At 41.4% G+C, this 7636-nt stretch overlaps 1 long non-coding RNA gene across 1 annotated transcript; it reads left to right on the forward strand.

The window, feature by feature from the left end:
• Positions 1–421: 421 nt before the first annotated feature.
• On the forward strand, positions 422–5191 carry LOC131186464 (uncharacterized). The gene is made up of 2 exons (XR_009152372.1): positions 422–580; positions 4237–5191. It is a non-coding gene; the product is annotated as an uncharacterized LOC131186464 (long non-coding RNA).
• The last annotated feature ends 2445 nt before the right edge of the window (positions 5192–7636 follow it).

Raw genomic sequence — 7636 nt, forward strand, 5'->3', positions numbered from 1 at the left:
TGCCGACTAGGGAATTCTGGGAGTTGCTTATACTGAAGTTTTTTTTTTAAGCCCTCGGCTTATACTCAGTATATTCGCTTATACTGAAGTTTTTTTTTTTTTTAAGCCCCTTGGCTTATACTCGAGTATATTCGGCTTATACTCGAGTTTTTTTTTTTTTTTTTCACATTTTACCGGACGGCGCAAACTTGGCGGGCTTTTGCATTAGCGCGGGGAAGCCCTGCCGGTGCAGTGAGAGGGCGGGGCGGGGGAGCCGCCAGCCTTCTCAGCTGAGGGAGGGAGGGTTTCCCCAACCGGTAGGTGCCTCATTTCCCACCCTCGGCTTATACTCGAGTCCCCAGTTTACCCCAGTTTTTGGGGTAAAATTGGGGACCTCGGCTTATACTCGGATCGGCTTATATTCGAGTATATACGGTATTTTAAGCATGCCGACTAGGGAATTCTGGGAGTCGAAGTCCACCCATCTGAAAGTTGCCAAGGTTGAGAAACATATTCCTAATCTCTCATCTTCCTTTTCTCCAATCTTTTCAGAAGTTCCAGTAAAAAAGTCATTTACAGCCAGTCTTCCAACCGAAGTGACGTAAGTAGCAGCAGAAACTCACCTGTTTCACTCTCCAGGAATTTGGGTCACCAAAGGTCAATTTTGGACTTTCATGGAAGGGGGATTTAATAGGATTTAATGCCTTTTGCAGAGCTTATAATAATATTTGTCGTACAGTTTTTAGAGAAATGAAAATCAATGTCTTTCGAACTCTGATAATTTGTGTTCGTAAAGCTTCTGAAGTTATCTGAATTGCGACCAAGTGGCCATCCAGATATACTTTCTTATTAAGCCAGAATTTTAGAGAAATGCTATTCTGCACAGTGGAAATACAGCTGGTCCTCGCATTACGACCACAATGGGGATTGGAATTTCAGTCACTAAGTGATGCAAGATGGGCAGCATATCAATTGGATAAATAAATAAACGCGGTCATGAAGCCAGATCGGATTTTACAACCATGTGTACTGCACTCATGAAGCAAACCACATGGTTGTTAAGTGAATCATGTGGTCATTAAGTGAATCCAGCTTCTCCAATTAACTTGCTCCTCAGAAGGCAGGTGGGAAGATCACAAATTGTGACCCCCATGGTCATAGGACACTGCCAGCTGGTTGCCAAGTGCCCAAATGATGATTGCATAACCATCAGAGTAGTAGCACAACGGTCGCAACTTCGAGAACAGGTCATAAGTCATTTTTCCCCCGACCGTCATAATTCCGAACCGCCGTTAAATGGATAGTTGTAAGTTGAGGATTGCCTGTAATGCTTTAGGCCTTGAACAAAATCATATACTCGACTTACGACCACAGTTGAGCCCAAAATTTTTGTGGTTAAATGAGACATCTAAGTGAGCTTTGCTCCTTTTTACAACCTTTCTTGCCACCTTTGTATCTTAACAACTTAGACCCTGGTGTGATTGTGATGACGCTACATATTTTCATATTTGGTGGACTTGCAAGAAAATTAATTCAATTAATTTGAAAATTATTCAAAATGTACTGAAGAAGAAGATAAAGTTCCTGCCACAATTTTTCCTTTTGGGATTTATAACGGATTGTACAGGGATTGAGATTAAATTGATTCTGAATTTAATAACAGCAGCAAGACTGTTGATTGGACAATACTGGAAGAAAGAAGAGGTACCTACAATAGAAAAATGGATATTGAAAGTCATTAATTTGGCTGAGATGGCTAAAATCTCAGCGTTTTTAAAAGACAACACGCAGGAAAGATATTTAATTGAATGGAAAAAATGGATTGATTATCTACAAAACAGATATCAGATTAAGAAATATCAGATTGCCTTTGAATAATTAGGAAGTATTATTTTATGTAATGGGGAGGGGGTTGGGAGATGAAAAGATTTGGATGAGGTTAATTGGATTAGAAGGGAAAATTTTACTCTATGTTTGGTTTATGTATAACAATACCTTGTGATTGACCTGGGAAGCCGGGGGGAGGGGAAGGGGTTTTGGGAGGGGGGAAAAAAGGGGGAAAAATGTTTTTGTTTTTTAAAAACTTTTTCAATAAAAACAAAACAAAAAAAAACAACTTAGACCCTGGGATACAGCAACGGTCATAAGTCTGAACCAGTTGCCAAGGATCTGAATTTTGATCACGTGACCATGGGGATGTTGCAAAGGTCGTCGTAAGTGTGAAAAACGGTCGTAAGTCACTCTTTTCAGTGCCCTTGTAAGTTTGAACGGTCACTAAACGGAACGTTGTAAGCCGAGGACTAACTGTAAAAGGCATGCTTTGAACATTTGGGGAGAACGGCTTATTGTTAGAATTAAATACAGATAGTCCTCGAAGTTACAACGGCACTGAGAAAAGTGACTTATGACCGTTTTTCACACTTACGACCGTTGCAGCACTCCCCAGGGTCACGTGATTTACATTCAAAGGCTGGACAGCCTGGCTCACATTTATGACGGTCTCAGCGTCCTGGAGTCACGTAACTTCTGACAATGGGGAAACCAGATTTACTTAACAACCATGTTACTTATTCACAACCGTGGCAAGAACAGTCGTAAGATGGGACGAAGCTCACCGAACAAACGTCTCCCTTAGCAACATAAGTTTTGGGCTCAATTGTGGTCGTGAGCGGAGGACTGCCTGCGTTAGTTAGGCTGTGCAGTTGTGATTGTGGTAATTTGGTCATCTTTGACGGACGCTCTTTGGAGCGCATACAAAACCTAACCCTGAGATAGATGCGTTTTCCAAACTTTTTGGGTTGTTGAATGCACACAACCGTTTTCTATCTTTATTATTCTCTACCATTTATTTGTTTTTATTTATTTATTGGAATTTAGAACAGAATAGAATAGAATAGAATAGAATAGAATTTTTTATTGGCCAACTGTGATTGGACACACAAGGAATTTGTCTTGGTGCATAAGCTCTCAATGTACATAAAAGAAAAGATACCTTCATCAAGGTACAACATTTACAACACAATTGATGGTCAATATATCAATATAAATCATAAGGATTGCCAGCAACAAGTTATAGTCATACAGTCATAAGTGGAAAGAGATTGGTGATGGGAACTATGAAACGATTAATAGTAGTGCAGATTCAGTAAATAGTCTGACAGTGTTGAGGGAATTATTTGTTTAGCAGAGTGATGGCCTTCGGAAAAAAACTGTTCTTGTGTCTAGTTGTTCTGGTGTGCAGTGCTCTATAGCGTCGTTTTGAGGGTAGGAGTTGAAACAGTTTATGTCCAGGATGTGAGGGATCTGCAAATATTTTCACGGCCCTCTTCTTGATTCGTGCAGTTTACAGGTCCTCAATGGAAGGCAGGTTGGTAGCAATTATTTTTTTCTGCAGTTCTAATTATCCTCTGAAGTCTGTGTTTTTCTTGTTGGGTTGCAGAACCGAACCAGACAGTTATAGAGGTGCAAATGACAGACTCAATAATTCCTCTGTAGAATTGGATCAGCAGCTCCTTGGGCAGTTTGAGCTTACTGAGTTGGCGCAGAAAGAACATTCTTTGTTGTCCTTTTTTAATGATGTTTTTGATGTTAGCTGTCCATTTGAGATCTTGCGATATGATAGAACCCAGAAATTTGAAGGTTTCTACTGTTGATACTGTGTTGTCAAGTATTGTGAGAGGTGGAAGTATGGAAGGGTTTCTCCTAAAGTCTACCACCATTTCTACGGTTTTGAGTGTGTTCAGTTCCAGATTGTTTTGGTTGCACCACAAGGCTAGTCGTTTATTGGAATTTGTCAAACAAAAACGAGACCAAGAATAAAAGAGAATAAAAACACAATGACAGGGGCGAGAGACACGTTAGTGCACTTATGCACGCCCCCTCTACTAACCCCTTAAGTGTGAAGTAAAGTCCATGGAAGTCAATTTGCGACTGAAACGGTGAAAATTTGTAGCTGAGACAACTGAAACAGGTAGGGCATTCCAGACTTTGACAACTCTTATTACAGAAATCATATTTTTTTTACAGTCAAGTTTAGAACGATTTACATTGAGTTTAAAGCGGTTATTTGCAAGAGAACAGAAAAAGTTATTTACGCGTAAAATATGACTACGTATAATTTTGCATGCAATGCCTAGGTCTGCCCTCAAGCGACGCAGTTCTAAGTTATCCAAACGGAGAATTTCGAGCCTAGTAGCATAAGGAATTCTACTGTTATTCTATCAAAACAAATTTTCCTCCTCTTCGTTTTTTTTTCAGGGTGACTTTAAACAAACTTCATCCTTCCTGGTTTGATCGTGGCTTACAGACTTCGTGTTTTAAACCCTGTCAGGACTGCTGTAAATCTTCTCGGTGGATCTTTGTAATTAAGTGTGATTTTTTTTCAATGGTTTTTTTTAAAAAATATATATATATATATATAAATATATGTATAAAATAATAGTTTGCCTTTACGTATTTTTTTAAACAGTTGCTATTTAAAAAGGCCGTGCTTCCAAGCCTTTCTTTCCAGGGTATTTTCATCGTTTAGGATCGTGAGCCTTTGAGTTCTGGTACAAAATGATTGAATTCCGTAGTGTGCCTAATTTTTTTAAGGCTGATCTGTCACTCACATTTAGTTTGAGGTAGTTATGAGTTTAAGGACATGTGCATTTCTCTCCTCTGAAAATCAGTCATAACCAAACCTTGGTAACTTTAAGATGTGTGGACTTCAACTCCCAGAATTTCCCAGCCATCATCCTCATCTTTTAACGACCCCATAATCCCTTGCGGGGTGGAGTCTGGGCAGCTGAATGGAGCCAGCAAAGTGTTTGAATGGCCGGATGCCCTTCCTGTTGCCAACAGGAAGTTTCGGAGTTTCGTTCAGCAGATATATTCTCATGGTGCCCAGAAAGAGAAATATCTGCCTCTACCTAGGATCGAACTCACAGCCTCTGCCAAATTTGAACAAGAAACCAAGTCCTGAAATTTTGCATTTAATTGTGTAGCAGATAAAATAGCCACAATGCAACTTCTGTCCATCAAGAAAGTTGTGCTGAAGGACGATTGTTAAACCTCTCTTCCTTAGGGAGAGAGTTAGACGTGCTAAAATTATTCCAGCTATCTTACCAATATTTGCCTTTATTAATGTTACGATATTCTTGTTACGATATTTTTTTATTTTGTAAAAAAAAAAAATGCTGGACACCGAACTGGAAATAAAGTTTTGATTCAACCACCGTGTCATGTTAATATTTATCTTAACCTTCCTTAGCTTTGTGTAAAATACAGCTAGTCTTTGACTTAACAAGAGTTTGCTTAGTGACTGCTCAAAGTTACGACACTGAAAATGTGACTTACGACCATTTTTTACACTCATGACCACAATTTGCATTTGGAGGCTTGAGAATTGACTCACATTTATGACGGTTGCAGTGTCCAGGGATCACGTGATCCCCTTTTGTGACCTTCTGGCAAGCAAAGTCAATGGGGAAGCCAAGTTCACTTAACAACCTTAACTTAACTGCAGCGATTCACTTAACAACCGTGACGAGAGGTAGGTCGTAAAATGGAGCAAAGCCCACTTAACAAATTTCTCGGTTAGCAACATAAATTCTGGGCTGAATTGTCATAAGTTGAGGACTTGCCTGTATACACATCTCAAGTGTGATGTTTAGATTACAAGGATTGCTTGACTTATGATTGCAATTGGGACCAGAATTTTGGTCGCTAAGCAGTGTGGTGATTAAGCCAATCATTACCGCAACTGGATACTTTTAAGATCATTTTGAGTGTGGTTGTTAAGGGAATCTGATTTCCCCCCAATTGAGTTTGTTTGTCGGAAGCCATTTGGGAAGGTCACAAATTGTGATTGCAAAGGTTTGTTGCAAATGTCACAAATAGCAGTTACCAAATTGTGATTGCAAAGGTTTGTTGCAAATGTCACAAATAGCAGTTACCAAATTGTGATTCGGGCGAACCGGTAGCAGCCGTGGCAGGAGGCTCCGCCCACCCACCCAGACATCATCAAATACGATCTACGCATGCACAGACCCGGGGGTGTGTGGTGGAGCACGAGCAAAGCGAGCATGCGCGAATGAACCGGTAGCAAAGGTAAATGAAGCCCACCTCTGGTCCTAATGGACAACCACTCAAGTATGAGCCAGCCGTGTGCTTTAGCCACCAAAAAAGGCTAATGCAATCCTAGGCTGCATCAACAGAGGGATAGAATCAAGATCACACGAAGTGTTAGTGCTGCTTTACACTGCCTTGGTAAGGCCACGCTCGGAATTCCGCATCCAGTTTTTTGTCACCATGATACAGAAAAGATTCTGAGATGTTGAGACTCTAGAAAGAGTGCAGGGAAGAGCAACCAAGAGGATTAGGGGACTGGAGGCTAAAACGAAGAACAAAGAACGGTTGCAGGAACTGGGTATGTCTAATTTAATGAAAAGAAGGACTAAGGGAGACATGATAGCAGTCTTCCAATATTTGAGGGGCTGCCCCAAAGAAGAGGGAGTCAAGCTATTCTCCAAAGCACCTGAGGGCAGGACAAGAAGCAACGGGTGGAAACTAACCAAGGAGAGAAGCAACTTAGAACTAAGGAGAAATTTCCTGACAGAACAATTAACCAGAGGAATGAATTACCTGCGGAAGTTGTGAATGCTCCAACACTGGAAGTTTTAAAGATGTTGGATAACCATTTGTCTGAAGTGGTGTAGGGTTTCCTGCCTAAGCAAGGGGTTCGACTAGAAGACCTCCAAGGTCCCTTCCAACTCTGTTATTCTATTCTACTCTACTCTATTCTACTCTATTCTATTCTATTCTATTCCATTCTCCCTGCTCTGCTCTGCTCTGCTATTCCATTCCATTCCATTCCATTCCACATCTTCTCTTCTCTTCTCTTCTCTTCTCTTCTCTTCTCTTCTATTCTATTCTATTCTATCTTTCTTTCTTTTTCTTTCTTCTATCATTGTCCTGTTTCCCCCTCCCAACACTTCCAACAAAAAGTCAGTCAAAGGCCTCCTTAAAGTTTATTTACACTTGGCTGGATTCCTTCTGGCACAGAGATGTTCTGGCCACGTCTCCCCACGCGCCTGCCAAAATCCCTGGAGATAACCAGAAAATTATAGATAAAGCACGAGTCACTCACAAACAGATTCTTCCATCCATGAAACAGTTTGCCCGCGCAAATTCACTGCTTTGTCCAACGCAAAAAGCCAGGAAGCTCCGCCTCCTGCTTTATATCCCCCGTGGGTGTCGCTCCGTGACTCATCATTCCCAACGCCGCCTCTGCTGCACACGCCGGTCACGTCTGCGCAGTCTTGCATCGAGCCAAGATTGTTCTTGGGGCGTTGCCAAATCAGAAGAAGGCCCAGGGGAATCAGGCCTTGCCAGCCACTCCTCCTCCTGGGTTGGTGCCAGGGAGGGAGAGGGCCCAGGGGAAGCAGGCCTTGCCAGCTCCTCCTCCTCACTCTTTGAATCATCCTCCTCCAGGAGTCCGAGTCCGGGAACCTGGGTCACCACAATCATCTATCCATCTCTGTCTGTCTGTCTGTCTGTCTGTCTGTCTGTCTGTCTGTCTGTCTGTCTGTCTATCTATCTATCTATCTATCTATCTATCTATCTATCTATCTATCTATCTATCTGATTGCTTATTTGTACCCTATGACTATCATCA

The sequence above is a fragment of the Ahaetulla prasina genome, chromosome 17 (genome assembly GCF_028640845.1).
Source record: "Ahaetulla prasina isolate Xishuangbanna chromosome 17, ASM2864084v1, whole genome shotgun sequence".
In the NCBI taxonomy this organism is placed as follows: Eukaryota; Metazoa; Chordata; class Lepidosauria; order Squamata; family Colubridae; genus Ahaetulla; species Ahaetulla prasina.